Consider the following 14,214-nt stretch of genomic DNA (forward strand, 5'->3'; position numbering starts at 1 on the left):
GGCAGACAGAAAAGCAGATCCGGACGCCCTGAGTAGGAGGTGGCCTTGCATATTGAAGGAAGGCGGGAAAATGGGGGCACAGTGGAGCCATGGCCCACGGCAGCTCTCATATCCAACCTGGAGCCTCAGCTGCTCCTCCCAGCTCACTAACGGGAGATCCAAAACGGTTTTGAGGACAATTCTGTCGGCAGAAACACTGCCCGCTTGAACTGCTAGAGACAGAGATGGTGCGGAAGGAAAGGAAGTCTCTGGACTCCCAAACTTCTGCAGGCAGGAAGAAGGCAGAGAAAATCAATCAGCCGCTAACAGGAGCTACCTTTCTTGGAAAAGGAAGGAAGATGCAGCGGTGAAACCAAGGTCCCACAGGGCAGAGCAAAAGCAGCGGAGAATTACTTCTAGCCCTTAAGCCCTAACGAAGGAACTTCCAACATCGGAGGCTCTGACACAGTTCACAGTTGCTATTGACCTGTACGCCTCCTTTGTTTTGAACCGGGAGTGTCTGTAATAATTAGCTTATGCTTCTCACCCCATTGCATGGTGGGTGGGCGGGTGGGTGAGTTGGGGGACAGATAAAGGTCCCTTTCGCTCGCACCTCTCCAGACCGAGAGGAATTGCACTCAGAGAACAATACCTGAGGAACGTTACCCAAGAAGCCTCCTCTGACCCTGGTTTAGATGACGAGATCCTGCACTATGAGACTTTGGGGGACCTTGGGAGGAAGTAAGCATACTCCCATGTGGGAGGGACAGGACTTACTGGGGAGCAGATGCCCCCATGCGACCCCCGCCCGGGGTTCACACTCTCTCCCGCAGTAATGGGAAGACCTGTGTAAACCAATGGAACATTGTAGAAATGGGTCTAGATCATAAAAGACATTGTAGCTTCTGTCTTGCTCTCTCTGTCGGGTCACTCACTCTGGACGAGTCCAGCCACCACACAGTAAGGACACTCGAGCAGCCCGGTGGGTAAGTCCCAGAGGTGAGGAGCCAAAACTGCCTGCCGACAGCCAGCCCCAGGCCACCGTGGGCATTAGCGAGCCCTCAGGGAAGCACAGCAGCCAGCTTGCGGGTGCCTGCAGCCCTCCGCAACGTCTTGGCTACCACAGAACGGAAAATCTCAAAACTAAGCCATCCAGCTAAGCCGCTCCCAGATTCCGGATCTACAGAGACTGCGAGATGAGTGTTCATTGTTGCCTTAAGCCACTAAGTTTGTGGGTCATTTGTCATGCAGTCAGACAAGTGTTTAAATCCTGCCAGGATTAGAGAATTCCATTATCCATTCAACAAAGTTATCGAGTATCTGCTGAAATCGTCACCACCCCGCTGTCGCGGCGCCTGCCGTCTCCCCACCCCACTGCCACCACTCTCTCCCCCTACCTCCGACACAGCACTGTCCCCACGGTCCTTCATCCTGAATCCAGGAAGGAGGCAGGGCTGCAGCCGCCCTGGGCAGCCTGTGCCCTGAGCAAGAGCAAACCTTTGTTATCATCACCACTACGTTTTGGTGGTCGTTTGTTATCCAGCAAAAGATGACCAATGCAGCCACACTGCACCCACCCGTGCCTGGCGGGGTGCTGTTTGCTGGGCTTTTGCAGCTGTCGGAATGCTTCTTGGCTCATCGCCCTTCCTCGGAATGTGGCTCCCAGGGCTCTGCACATGGAGGCTGAGCAGCCCAGGGCACAGCGGCCTCTTCCCTCCCAGCTCTGGGTGCCACGCCATCCCTGACACATGGGGACCTCCGCCGTCTGGCAACCTCACAGCCTGGGTCACAGAAACCTCCCACATAGCTGGAGAGGAATGTTCCGGGGACCAAAAAGACGTCAGGAGTCCACACTCTAAGGCTCAGGAACTTGACCGCTTAGGACAGCCTTCTACCCTCCTCGGAGCCTAATTAACTTCTTCACCTACAATCTGACGAGTCTGGTGATAAGGTTGTCGAGTCCACAGCAGACCCAGAGGTGCAAACTAGAGCTGAATCCACATGCGACGCAATGAGCGGAATCAAGGACAGAAAGGATGGCTGGCTGAAGGCCAGCCGGGGTCAGGCAGGATCCAACTCACAGCCACTTGCAGGATTGGTATTAACGTGCCCGTTTTACAGCACGGGGAACCGAGGCTCAGGCTGGAATTTGCCGCAAGTCAGAAGCTTGTCAGTAAGGATTCAAATGGGCACACACAGTAGTAGATACTCTGTGGACAGTGGCTCCTGGTGCTGATTTTGACCTTGGCATTGTTTGTGGGGAGAGAAAGAAAAGCAGTGAGAAGGGAGAGGCGCGAGGGTGGCAGGAGATTTTTCAGGAGATTTGCATCTGAAGAACAGGGCACAGGGGAGGAGGGGGCACTCGAGAGCCCAGGGAGCTAGGAAAGCCATTCCCACCTCAGCGGGGGGCCTTCCTTGAACAGGCCGCCCCTCATTGTTCTCGCCCGAGCCTGGCCGGCCCCATGGACCCCAACACCGCCTCACCTGGGCACAGACAGGCCCGGGCTCCCTCGGGGGGCCGCTCACTGGGATAGAGGGGCCTGAAACAACTCGGACACACAGAGCCAGCGCAAACGTCTAGCTGGGTTAGTGCTGGGAAAGCCAGACCAGATCACTCTCCTCCCTGCAGTGAGCTTGCCATCCAGGCCGGGGTGGGAGTCCCGGACAGCCGCAGGCCCCCGATGGGGGTCCCCCCACCCCGGCGCTGTCCCATGGGGAGAGGAAACCAGGTGTGGCCTGCACACAGGGGGCCCAAGAGACACAGAGACAAGAGGCTGGTGACCCCTTGCTGCAGACCCTTCTTCTGGCCTCGCAGTCACCTGAGTCCTGTCTCCTCCTGACCTGAGGAGGGGCAGAGAGGGACCCCCAGTGCTCCTGTACCCCATTCCCTCTGAGGAGGCACACAGAGTCATGTCTCCTCTCAGGAGAGGTGATGATGGAGCAGCAGGCATCCCCCCGAAACTGTGGGTGGGCACAGACAGACCCCGGAACTGGGGACTGGGTCGCACAGCGTGCTCTGTCTGGAGACCCTGGCCAGGACCAGAACCACCCAGGGGTTTGGAAGCCTTGATGAGCTCCCTCCCAGGGTTCATTTCACTTTTTATTGGTAAAATATATAACATTACGTTTATCACTTTAACTATTTTGAAGTGTACAGTTCAGTAGCATGAAGTAAACTCACACTGTCGAACCATCACCGACACCCGTCCCCAGAACTTTTTCACCCTCCCGAAGTAGACTCGGTGCCCGATTCCCCTCCCCTATCCCCGGGAGACCCAGCACCTGCTTTCCATCCTGAGAGACGGTCTGCTCTGGGAGTCTCCTGTAGGTCAGATCATACGGTACCTGCCTGCTTGTGACTAGCTCATTCCACTTAGTACAGTGTCTCCCAGGCCCGTCCGTGTGTCCGAACTCCCTTCCTTTTTCACACGGAGGAATGTTCCGCTGTGTGTGCGTGCCCACTGTGGCTACCCACTCATCTGCTGACGGACATTGGGGCTTCTTTCTCAGTTAGGCTGCTGTGAATACCCCGACCCGGGTGTACAAGTATCTCTTCAAGACCCTGGTTTCAGTTCTTTGGGCATACACCCAGAAGTGGAATTCTAGGACCACATGCTAATGCTAATTTGAATTTCTGAAGAAGCACTCAGCCATTTCCCCAGTGATTGGATCCTTTTACTTTCACATCAGCGGCACACAAGAGTTCCAATTTCCCCACGTCCTAGCCCACAGGTGTTATTTTCTGTGCGTGTTTTTTTAATAATAGGCATCCTGTGGGTGTGAAGTGGTATCTAATTGTGGGTTTGATTTCTAGTTTCCCAGTGATTAGTGATATCGAGCATCTTTTCATGTGTTTATGAGCCATTTGTATGTCTCCTTCTGAAAAGCGTCCACTCAGGTCCTTTGTTTATTTTTTAATTGGGTTGTTTGTTTTTTTTGTCGTTGAGTTGCAGGAATTCTTTATACATTCTGGATATTAACCCCTTATCAGCTATCTGGTGTGCCAATATTGTCTCCCATCCTGTGAGGTGGCTTTTCACTCCATCGTGCGTTTTTGATGCACAAAAGCTTTTAATTGTGAGGTAGCCGATTCACCTGTTTTCTCTCTTGTCATCCGGCCTTTGGTGTCACATCCACAGCATCCCTTGCAGCTCCAAGGGCATCGAGGGCTGCCCCCGTGTTTCCCTCTAAGGGTGACATAGATTTAGCTCTCACGTTTAGGCCTTTGATCCACGTTGAGTGAACTTTTGAACACGGAGTCGGGGGAGGGTCCAACGCCCTCCTTTTGCCCGTGGAAATCCAGCCTTCCCGGCACTGCTGGTTGAGCGAATTTTTACATGGACAAACACAAAAGCTATGTTTATGGTTCTTAGAGAACTACAAGCCGAAATGAACACACAAATTAAACACAATCACAACAAATGCCCAGTAAAACCCAAATAGCACTAAACAAACGTAAAGAATGATGGACTTTTGCTCAAACCGGGTTGCCCACGGCTCAGCGGCAGCAACTTGGGTTACGGCAGCTGTCCCAGCGTGGTTTTCCGTTGGAACCGCTGTCTGACATCTGTCCCTCATTAGCCTGCCTCTGTTCTGTCCCCATCAGCTGAGATATTTAACACTCCAGTGGGCTCTGAGACACAAACACACAGGGTGGGCGTGAAACCCCATGGCACTGTGCCTTCTCACGCAGCCGTCCAGCTGGGCCAGAACCGGGCGTTTCAGTTTCGCTGACATGAAACCCCCTCTTAAGAACTCGTATGAGGAACCCGTGAATCTTGAAAATATGTCTGAGGGCCCCAGGGAGTCCGTGGACCGCAGGGTAGAGACCCCGGTTTAGGTGGGTACAGCCCAGCGGCCGCTAGAATGGGCAGGTTTACAGCAGCTTTTCCAAGGAGGCACAGGGTTCAGCTTTCAGATGTAGACAATGGACTTGACAGTGGGCGAAGCTTCATCTCCGCACCTTAGACTTAAGACACATGTGTCTCTTCTAAATCTGGATGCCTGGGGTAACCCCACGTGAGCTGTGAGTGCTGCGGGGCAAGCGGGTCTCACTCCCCTGGCGAGCCGCCCTCCCCTCACCTACTCCCGCTACTACCTGCCTCCTCCCCTGCCTTCCTCCTCCACCTCCCTCACAGCCTGAGTCCTGCCGCAGCTCCCACCTGCACAACCACCCTCCTGGGCCTTCTCTCCTGGTCCTCAGAGGATCCGCCCCGGCTGCTACCCAAGCTGGCCCTCCACTCACTCCGCCACGAGAGCCCATCTCCTGTTCCCATGGCTCAAGGACATCCTTCTGGTAAGTCCCCTGCATGCCCCGCCCCCATTCCTGCATCATGTGCTTCCTCTCTGTTGAGCGTCCCCATCAGCCCTTCACTCTCCTACCTTAAATTTGAAGGACTCACTCCCCCTTTAAATGCCATCTTATGTCTCCCCTTCCCTTTGCAGGAAAACTCCTCAAGCCCTCTGAAGAGTGGTCTCTACTCTCTTTCCACTTTCGCTCCCATTCGCTCCTAAACCCACTCCAGGCAGGCTCGCAAGCAAAACTGCTCTTGTCAAGGTTGCCGGGCCCCACGCATGCAGGTGGACTGCGAGCCCGATGCGCCTCACCTCCAGCAGCACGCCCCCTCTGCCTCCCCGAGACACCCCTGCCCTGGCCCTCTGTCAGTCCCTGCCCCCCTGGTTCCCTCCTCCCTCGGTCCTCAGCCCAGCCTCTGCCAACGACAGGCCTCGCTCTCCTTATCCTCGTGGGTTCAAATGTCACCATACAGCCCTGACGGTGCAGCTCAGTTGGTTGGGCGTGGTCCCGCAAAGTGCAAGGTTGCCAGTTTGGATCCCCGGGTCCGTTGGGTGCATGAGAGAGGCAACCAATGGATGTTTCTCTCTCACGTCGGTGTTTCTCTCCCTCTCTTTCTCCCTCCCTTTCCCTCCTCCTTAAAAATAAATAAATAGCACCAGACAGTGATGTCATCTAACTCTATACTTCAGCCCAGACCCCGCCCTCTGCCATCCTGACTCACAGCCAGCTGCAGTGCCACTTTTCCCCTGGGGGGCAAACAGGCACCTCACAATTAGTGTCGAACTGAGTCCTCACCCTGCACCCCCCCCCCCCCCCCGTTTACTGGCACCTCCATCCTCCGGCTGCTCAGCAAACACCTGGGCTCCTCTGCAAACAAGTCCATGGAAAGATGCTCAAATTTCTTTAGTCATCTGGGAAATGCAGGACCAAGGTGAGATATCACTCCACACCCACTTGGGTGGCTATAGTTTTTTATAAAACCCCAAAACCAGACAATAACAAGTGTGGGCAAGAATGTAGAAAAGGTAGAACCCTCATAACATGGCTAATGGGAAAATAAAATGGAGCAGCAATGGTGGAAAACAGTTCAGCGAACCCTCAAAAAGTTAAACCTACAATTACTATGTGACCCAACAATTCCACTCCTGGGTGAACTGGGCCTCCCGCTCATACCTCCCCTCCCCTGCTGAGCCTGGCCAGTTTCCGAGAGAGCGTCCAGCCTCACAGGGGGCCGCATCCAGGGCAGTCCCCCACCCACATTCCCGGAGCCCTGGTACTCCATCCCTCGCAGTTCCTGGGTGGGTGACGGGCAGACCTGTGTCAGGCAGGCATTATGATGTGGGACATCTCAGAACCTTTAATATGCTCATGGGCTTTGAGACTTTCAAGAAGGTGACAAAGCAATTACAAAAGTGATTACAGGCTGATCACAAAATCTTTTTACAGAGCATCTATTATACCTTCAAACACCTTGAGCCCCAAAGAACACAAGATGCTCATTCAGAGCTGTTCCCTGCTACTTTCCAGCAGCGGGGAGCCCACCTATTTGCCCCATGCGGGGGGGCTCTCCGGGGTGTGGAGTTTCTGAGACCTCTCCTCTGAGCCAAAATGCAGACCTAGGGTGTAAATGGGGCTCCCATGGGGGTCCCTCTCCTTGGCACCCCCTCAGCTCCAGTGAGGCCAGTGAGGCACAGAGCCTCAGGCTCTGTGGCCGCCCACCGACACTCTCCCTCCTGACCAAGTCCGTGCTCCCATCCTTGCCCTGCCCCATGCAGGACACAGGAAGACCCTTGGCAGCGCCCACTGAAGCTGGTAGACCAAGAAGAACCTCAGCACCCTCGGAGGCCACGACCCCTTTCCCAGACCTGCTCACGGCACCTGCAGTCAGGCAGGACTCGTGGAAGAAGCACAGCCATGTCACAGCCTTCCAGGTCTCTGTGTGACCCCTCGGCCAGAGCCCTGGGCCTGGGTGCCCCTGTCCATCCTACAGCCAGGCCAGACGTCCCTGGAAGCCCCGCCATCACTGTGCCCACTCCCTGTGCCAGCTGCACACATCTGCCCAGAGGGGACTTTGTGTTCATTGACATAACGTTGTCCTGAGCTGACGGGCAGGTGACTTTGGGGGAGGGGAAGTGTGCTTCATAGCCCATAACTGGTAGAAACAAGTGGGACCTAGAATGTGCTTGGGTTGTGGAGGGACATTGCAGACACCTGCAAGAAAATCAGGACTTTTCACGAAAGTGTAAGTGGGAGGGACGGACGGTGATTACATGAAATCACATATTGAAGGCACTTGGTACGGAGCCAGGCTCAGGGCGGACACTTAACATACAGGGGTCCAGCACAAATAACGCCCCTTTTTTTAATTACAAAACCTTTTATTAGAAAATCATGAGCATATAATTCCATAACACAACAATATCACACTCAAGCGCACCATATGACATTTTAGGTGAAATGTTCACATTAAAACTGTAAGTTATTACACCCGTATTATTACCCTACCAATCACACTGAAGCAGGCGTTACTTCTGCCGGACCCCGTATTTTAACCAGCACTTTTATTCCACTTAAACATTTTGGCTAATAACGAGCCCCTCTACCTTTGGTGCTAATAGTTTGGAGGGGGTGGAACAGCCTCTGTGATCAGCCCTGGGTGTCCCACTGACCACATCAGCACGAGCCAGACCCGACCTGAGATTCTTGGCCTGTAAAGCGAGGGTTAAAACATGCCACCCCCTAACTCAGAGAGGCCGTGCTTCACACACCACAGAGAGGGTGGCTGGTGCCTTTCTGATCCCGCCTGCATGTTTTGCATCTTTATCGTGAGGAGCGACTGGTGAAGCAGTATTTCTGGGAATGGAGTCCTCCGGTAAATGGTAGGCCAGACAGAGCTGCTTAGGCTGAGATAGAAGGTTTTGCTCTAAAAACAAACAAACAAATGTTGTATATGCCTTTAAATGCATTTGGCGGAACTGCTGACTCCATAAGCAAATACTGACTAGACCAAGAAAATATGATGTGAGCTCCAAGACAGCAAAGAGGGCTATGAACTTCCAGGATCTCTATGGAGCGGTTGCTGAAGCCAGCTTTGCAAAGGGGGAAGTCTCACCAGGTAATACGGAAGCCATAGCACTGGAGGAAGCTGGGCAGAATTTATGATGTTAATTAAGTTCATCAGATTCCCACTCCCTACATCACCGGCTCAGCCACCCGCAGCTACAGATGCGGTGTTGTCCACATCCACGTCTAAACTGCCAGCTTCCCAGCACCCCCTGCACCCCACTGGGCCACGGCCCTCCTCCACACCCTCAGCGGTGTTCACGTTTGCTCACACAAGCCTAAACCTGTCTTCCCCCCAACCTCGTCCATCTCTGTTCCCTGCTTCTCCGGCCCTGCCCTCTAGCACAGCAGGCCCCCACTCACACCCTCTCACCGCCCTCCCACCACCGGCCATCACATCTGCCCCTAGTGTCCCCAGGCTGCCAGTCCTAGAGAGTCAGGGTCAGGCTGGGTCGGGGCAGAAATGCAAGGCTCTGTGCCCGCCCCATAGCTGTGCTGTCCTTTGCCACCCAGGCCGGGGAGGAACACTGCCTGAGCCCAGGAGCTGAGCACTTCCTCTTTTTTCTTTTTTTTTTTTAAGATTTATTTATTTTTAGAGTAAGGGGAAGGGAAGGGAAAAGAGAGGGAGAAAAACATCAATCAGTTGCTTCTCACACGCACCCTGCCTGGGGACTGGCCCACAACCCAGGCATGTGTCATCAGCGGGAATCGAACCAGTGACCTTTTGCTTTGCAGAGGAACACCCAACCAATTGAGCCACACCAGCCAGCATGAGGCTGAGCACTTCTCAGAGAACAGCTCTGCAGGTCTCTAGCCCCAAGTCCTCTCTCTCCCCTGCACCATTCGTGCCTCCCCTGGGCACTTCTGCTTCAAACCCTTTTATTCTCCTCCTCCAGTCCAAAGAGATGAAACCACATGTTTATCCATTCCTGGACATGGCGCCAGGCCAGCGCGAGGCCCCGGGCCTGCAAACAGCAGGCTCTGCCCCGCAGCATGGCCCCCTCAGGGACACCCTGCTACACCCAAGACCTCATCATTCATCAATACAGGTGGAAAAGGCTGTGCTCAAAACCTTTCGTATCATTAAAGAATTGCACCTGGTTGTAAGTAACAGAACCAAAAGAACAGTGGCTAGAATAAGATGGAGGTTAAATTTTAGTCTCATGTTAAAAGAAGCCTAGAGACAGCCAGTCGAGTTAATACAGCAGGTCCATAACCATCGGTGACTGAGGTTCCTCCATCCTGCCTTCCACTGTCATTGACATGAGGGTCCCATGCTTGAGGTCACCTCATGATCCCAAAATAGCTACTGCATCTCCAGACACCACATCCACATCCCAGGCAGTAGAAAGGGGAAAGGGCAAAAGGACATGCCTCCCCACTGAGTCAGCCTCCTTCCAAGAGCTTTCCCAGAAACCACACCCAGTAACTTTTGATTACATCTTACTGGCCTCTTTCTGAAAGGCTAAGAAGTATGGGATTATAAAAAGCCCATTAACACACCCAACAGACAGGGGTGTGGATATTGGTTAAGCAAAAAGCAGCCTCTGACATGCTTCCCTGAGAGCTGGACAAAAGTAAGGAAAAAGGGCCTCGAGTAAACATCTCACCTGGTTCTTGAGGGGCCACAAGGTGAGAATGATGCATTTCCGGGAACAGTAACTACAGCATCACAGGAAGAGGCAGAGGCCGAGGACGCAGCCCATTCTACACCTGGGATGCAACCCCGATGTGTGGTACTCACCTTAACAAGTCTACGACCAGACTGCACCGCCAGGTAATTATTTACAATGGTAGCTGCCTGCCTAACGTTCAGAGGGTGGTCTACGGGGACCTCAGGGTCTTTGTCTCCTGAGTTTCCACAGACTTTGTTCCTCGTCATCCATCTTTTGTTTGTGTTGTTTGCTTTTCTCCTTGAAACACTTGACTCTAAATCCCTGTTTCTGGTGTTTCTGAACCGCGGGCTTCACATCGCAGTACCGGACTGGAAACGGAGCTCAGAGGAAGAACCGCCTTGCCGTGTGATGACTGGCATGGTTTATTGCAACAGAGGCTGCCGACCTGCCTGCCTCCAACGAAGAAAGCCCAGAACTGGCACTTATGGCACTTGAGGCTCTACAAGCTGAGGCGAGACGCAGACCCTGGGTGCAAAGAAAGCTACAACTTAGAGCCGAGGAAACATCTTAAAGATGAAAGATAACTCTGAGAGACAGAATAGCACTATGCTTGAGAGCTTAGACTCTGGAGTAGAGAGACTTGGGTTCCAGGCCCGACATGCCTGGATGCCATGGTGTAACCTTGGACAATTTACCTCTCTGAGATCATTTTCCTCATCCGTAACACGGAATAATAACCCATGATGATAAAGTAGAACCTATTCGTGGGATGAAATCACCTGTGGACAACCCTCAGCCCCGTGCCTGGCTCCTGGCACAGGGCGAGTGCCCAATAACATCAGCAGTTATGTCACTGCCAACAGTCGTGGTAACAGTGGCGTCAATTTGCAACTGGATGGCACAGGACGGGGTGAGCAGAGCGCCTGGCACATAACAAGACTCGATGAACGGCTTCAACGTCATTATTATCCTTGGTGGTGCTGAAGGAAATATCCTAAAAGCGTTTCCTCCTTCCACAGGCAACAAAAGACACTTCCTCTGGGTCCGGCACCCCTGCCTTCTGAGTGAGCCCCCGAGTTCGGGCAGAGGAGAAGCAAGACATGGAAGCCCTTATGAGGACGCTTAAAGAGCACTGAGCTGCACCATCAGCGGCTCCTTCAGGGCAGAAATGCCTCCCCCGCTAACCTAACAGTGCCAGGGGACCAGGGGCTCAGAGGCAGCTTCTCCCAGCTCCCTCTGTGTCCCCTGTCCTCCCTGCAGCCCTCCTGGTGACAGGTTTGAGAGGGTATCTGTCAGTGAGCGGGCTCTGCCAGGCACCTGTCGGCCCCCGCTGGGCAGGAAAATAACACACGTGGGGGAGGGGCATGGCAGACACGCCCTACTCCACAGCATACCCTGCTTCCAGTAAAGTGGCAATGGCCTGAATTTCTGGCAGAGAGACTGTTTTCTGAGAGCTCCTACCATAAAACTGGATCTGTGTCCGCATGGAAAATTCCACATTGCAGAAAGCAGGGCCTGATGAGCAAGAAAGCATGAGTGGAGCATCAGGAGACCCGGCTTTGCTATTCTGCAGCCCTGGGACTGTGGGTGAGTCTCCTCCCCTCCATGGGCCTCAGTCTCCCCATCAGGAAAGTTCAGGGGGGTGGTGAGCTATGTGGCCCTAAACCATGCATCAGGGAAGCTTGTTACTAAAGCAGATTCCCGACCCAACCCCCAGAAATGGGATTCATCTGGACACAGAGGACCCAAGGACCCAAAGTGCCTCTTCCCTGCTGTCACCCAACCAGTGGTTTCAGGTGTCCCAGAGTCTCCTTCTGAGCATAACTGTCTCCCGGGCCCCAGGGAGGCAAAGGGATGGGGTTGGGGGGTGGGGGAGCAGGAGGCAGAGGGCCCCAGAAGCTCTGGCCTGGTGGCTGCTATGTGCGCCCCACCCACAGCAAACCACCCCAACCGCCCAGCTGGCTGCTGCCCACCCACCTTTCCTGGCCCCCGCAGGGCAGCTGCCAAGTGCAGGGGCTGCTGGGAGATGCACTTTATGGAAACTGGTCTCCTTGCTTTTCCTGCTGAGATGCCCTTACCTTGTTTCCAGAAATCCGAGAGGAATGACAGTCCCAGCTGAGAACCCGAGGAGCCGGGCTTTGCAGCTGGCAGAGGCTCCCAGAGGCTGAGCTCTGGTGCCATGTCTGCTCACCTTGGGGCCCACCCCTTCCACCCCATCTGGGTCGGTCTGAGTCCCATAGACCCCTGCGGTCAGTACAGTGCAGCTGGAATCTGGGCCTGGGGGTTGGGAGAAGCTGGAAGAACTAGGGGTTTGTGGCAAAGCTTCTACCCTGCACTCCGTGCCGCCCCCAGCGAGCCCGGGAAAAGCATGCTCCCACACTCACACACACACACACTCATATGTGCACACTCACATATACTCAAACACACACAACACACATGCTTTGCTCGCATGCACACTCATACACACTCACATTCACACTCGCACATTCCTGTGCTCACACATGCAGGGGTGGGTTCCCACCACCACCCACTCCCAGGTGGTCTGTTTGTTCCCAAGCTGCTGATACCACGTCAGGCGGGGGAGGCTGAAAGACAGACTCACTGGATGGTGCGAGCGCAGGGCTGGGGCGCCCATCTGGTCCTCACACCCCTGGACGCAGGACACTCGGGAAGAGCTGGGAGGACAGCCCCGAGGGCTGCCGGGAGGGTGGGAAAAGTGCCCCCTCTCACTTGCCCGGACAGGGGTCACTGTGTGGACAATCCTGTTGCCCCAGTTCTCTTAATTAAAAAAAAAGAAAAAAGAAAAATACACCGCGATTTGCGGAGGGCTTCCAGTGTGCGGAGTGCCTTCCAGGGACCCTGCTGCGCCCTCCATCTCTCCGAGGCGGATACTGCTCTATCCCCGCTTCATCTGAGAGGCAGAGGAGACCAGGGCCCAGTGGCTTGGTCCCTATTGCCCATCTGAGAGGAGCGGTGCCAGGGTTTAGACCCACTGCTGCTGAGCTCCCGGGTTCTGCCGGGCTCAGTTGTTCCTGACCACGCCCACCCGCCCTTACCGCGCACCTCTCCCTGGGACCTCCGCAGGCTTCACCCTCCGCCTCCTCCACGCAGATGCCCCAGCCCGAAGTGCGGGGAGGGGGAGGGGGACCTTCCTCCCCACCCCACTGATGGGCCACACTCCTCCCCGACCATCACGACCCAGCCAGACTCCAGGCTCGGAGAAGAAGGCCCTCTGGAGATCACCAGGAGCTCTGCCATGAAAAACTCGGGTGGGTGGGTGAGCGAGGGTACGCTCAGCTGGTGAGACGCCTCATTTCATTTTCAAGGAGACAGCACGTCTTGGATCTCGCCCATGCTGCCGCAAGTCATATAAAATGACAGGCGCCTTCTAACGGGCGGTGTGATCACATACTTCAAAGCCTGTGAAATGTGTGCGCACGGGCATATCCTGTAGCCCATGCATCTCACCTCTAGGAAATGTACCCTAAGGAAATATTTGGACGGGCGAGCACAGGTGCAGGCACAGGGACATTCGTTGCAGTGCTGTTTAACATAGCAAGGAACTGAAAACAGCCCAAGTGGCCAAAACTGGAGAGCAGTCTCAATAAGTCCCGCTGTATCCATACACCGGAATATACGCCAGTACAGCAAACGTTAACGTCACCATGGACAGGCACATTCACAACCCATTTCTGAGTTTAAGACGGGCTATAATAAGCTGTTTACATTTTGATGCCATTTCTTTTTTATTTTATTTTTATTTTTTATTTTAGAGAAGGGAAAGGAGGGAGAAAGAGAGGGAGAGAAACATCGACTGGCTGCCTTCCGCGCGCACCCTGACTGGGGACCAAACCTGCAACCCAGGCATGTGCCCTGACTGGGAATAGAACCAGCGACCTTTCGGTTTATGGTACGATGCCCAACCAACTGAGCCACACTGACAGGGATTAGTTATATTATAATGCACAGATTTATGTACAAACTTGTTCGTCTCAGCAGCATTTATGATAGAAACAAAGTTTTATTTTTTTAAAGATTTTATTTATTTATTTTCAGAGCGAGGGGAAGGGGTGGAGGCAGAGAAGGAGAGAATCAAACATCACTGTGGGAGAGAAACACCAACTGGCTGCCTCCGCATGTCCCCAACTGGGGGCCTGGCCCGCAACCCAGGCACGTGACCTGACAGGGCATCGAACCAGCGACCCTTCGGTCCACAAGCCAGTGCTCAATCCACTGAGCCACACCAGCCAGGGCAGA

Source organism: Desmodus rotundus, chromosome 5, assembly GCF_022682495.2.
Source record: "Desmodus rotundus isolate HL8 chromosome 5, HLdesRot8A.1, whole genome shotgun sequence".
Lineage (NCBI taxonomy): Eukaryota > Metazoa > Chordata > Mammalia > Chiroptera > Phyllostomidae > Desmodus > Desmodus rotundus.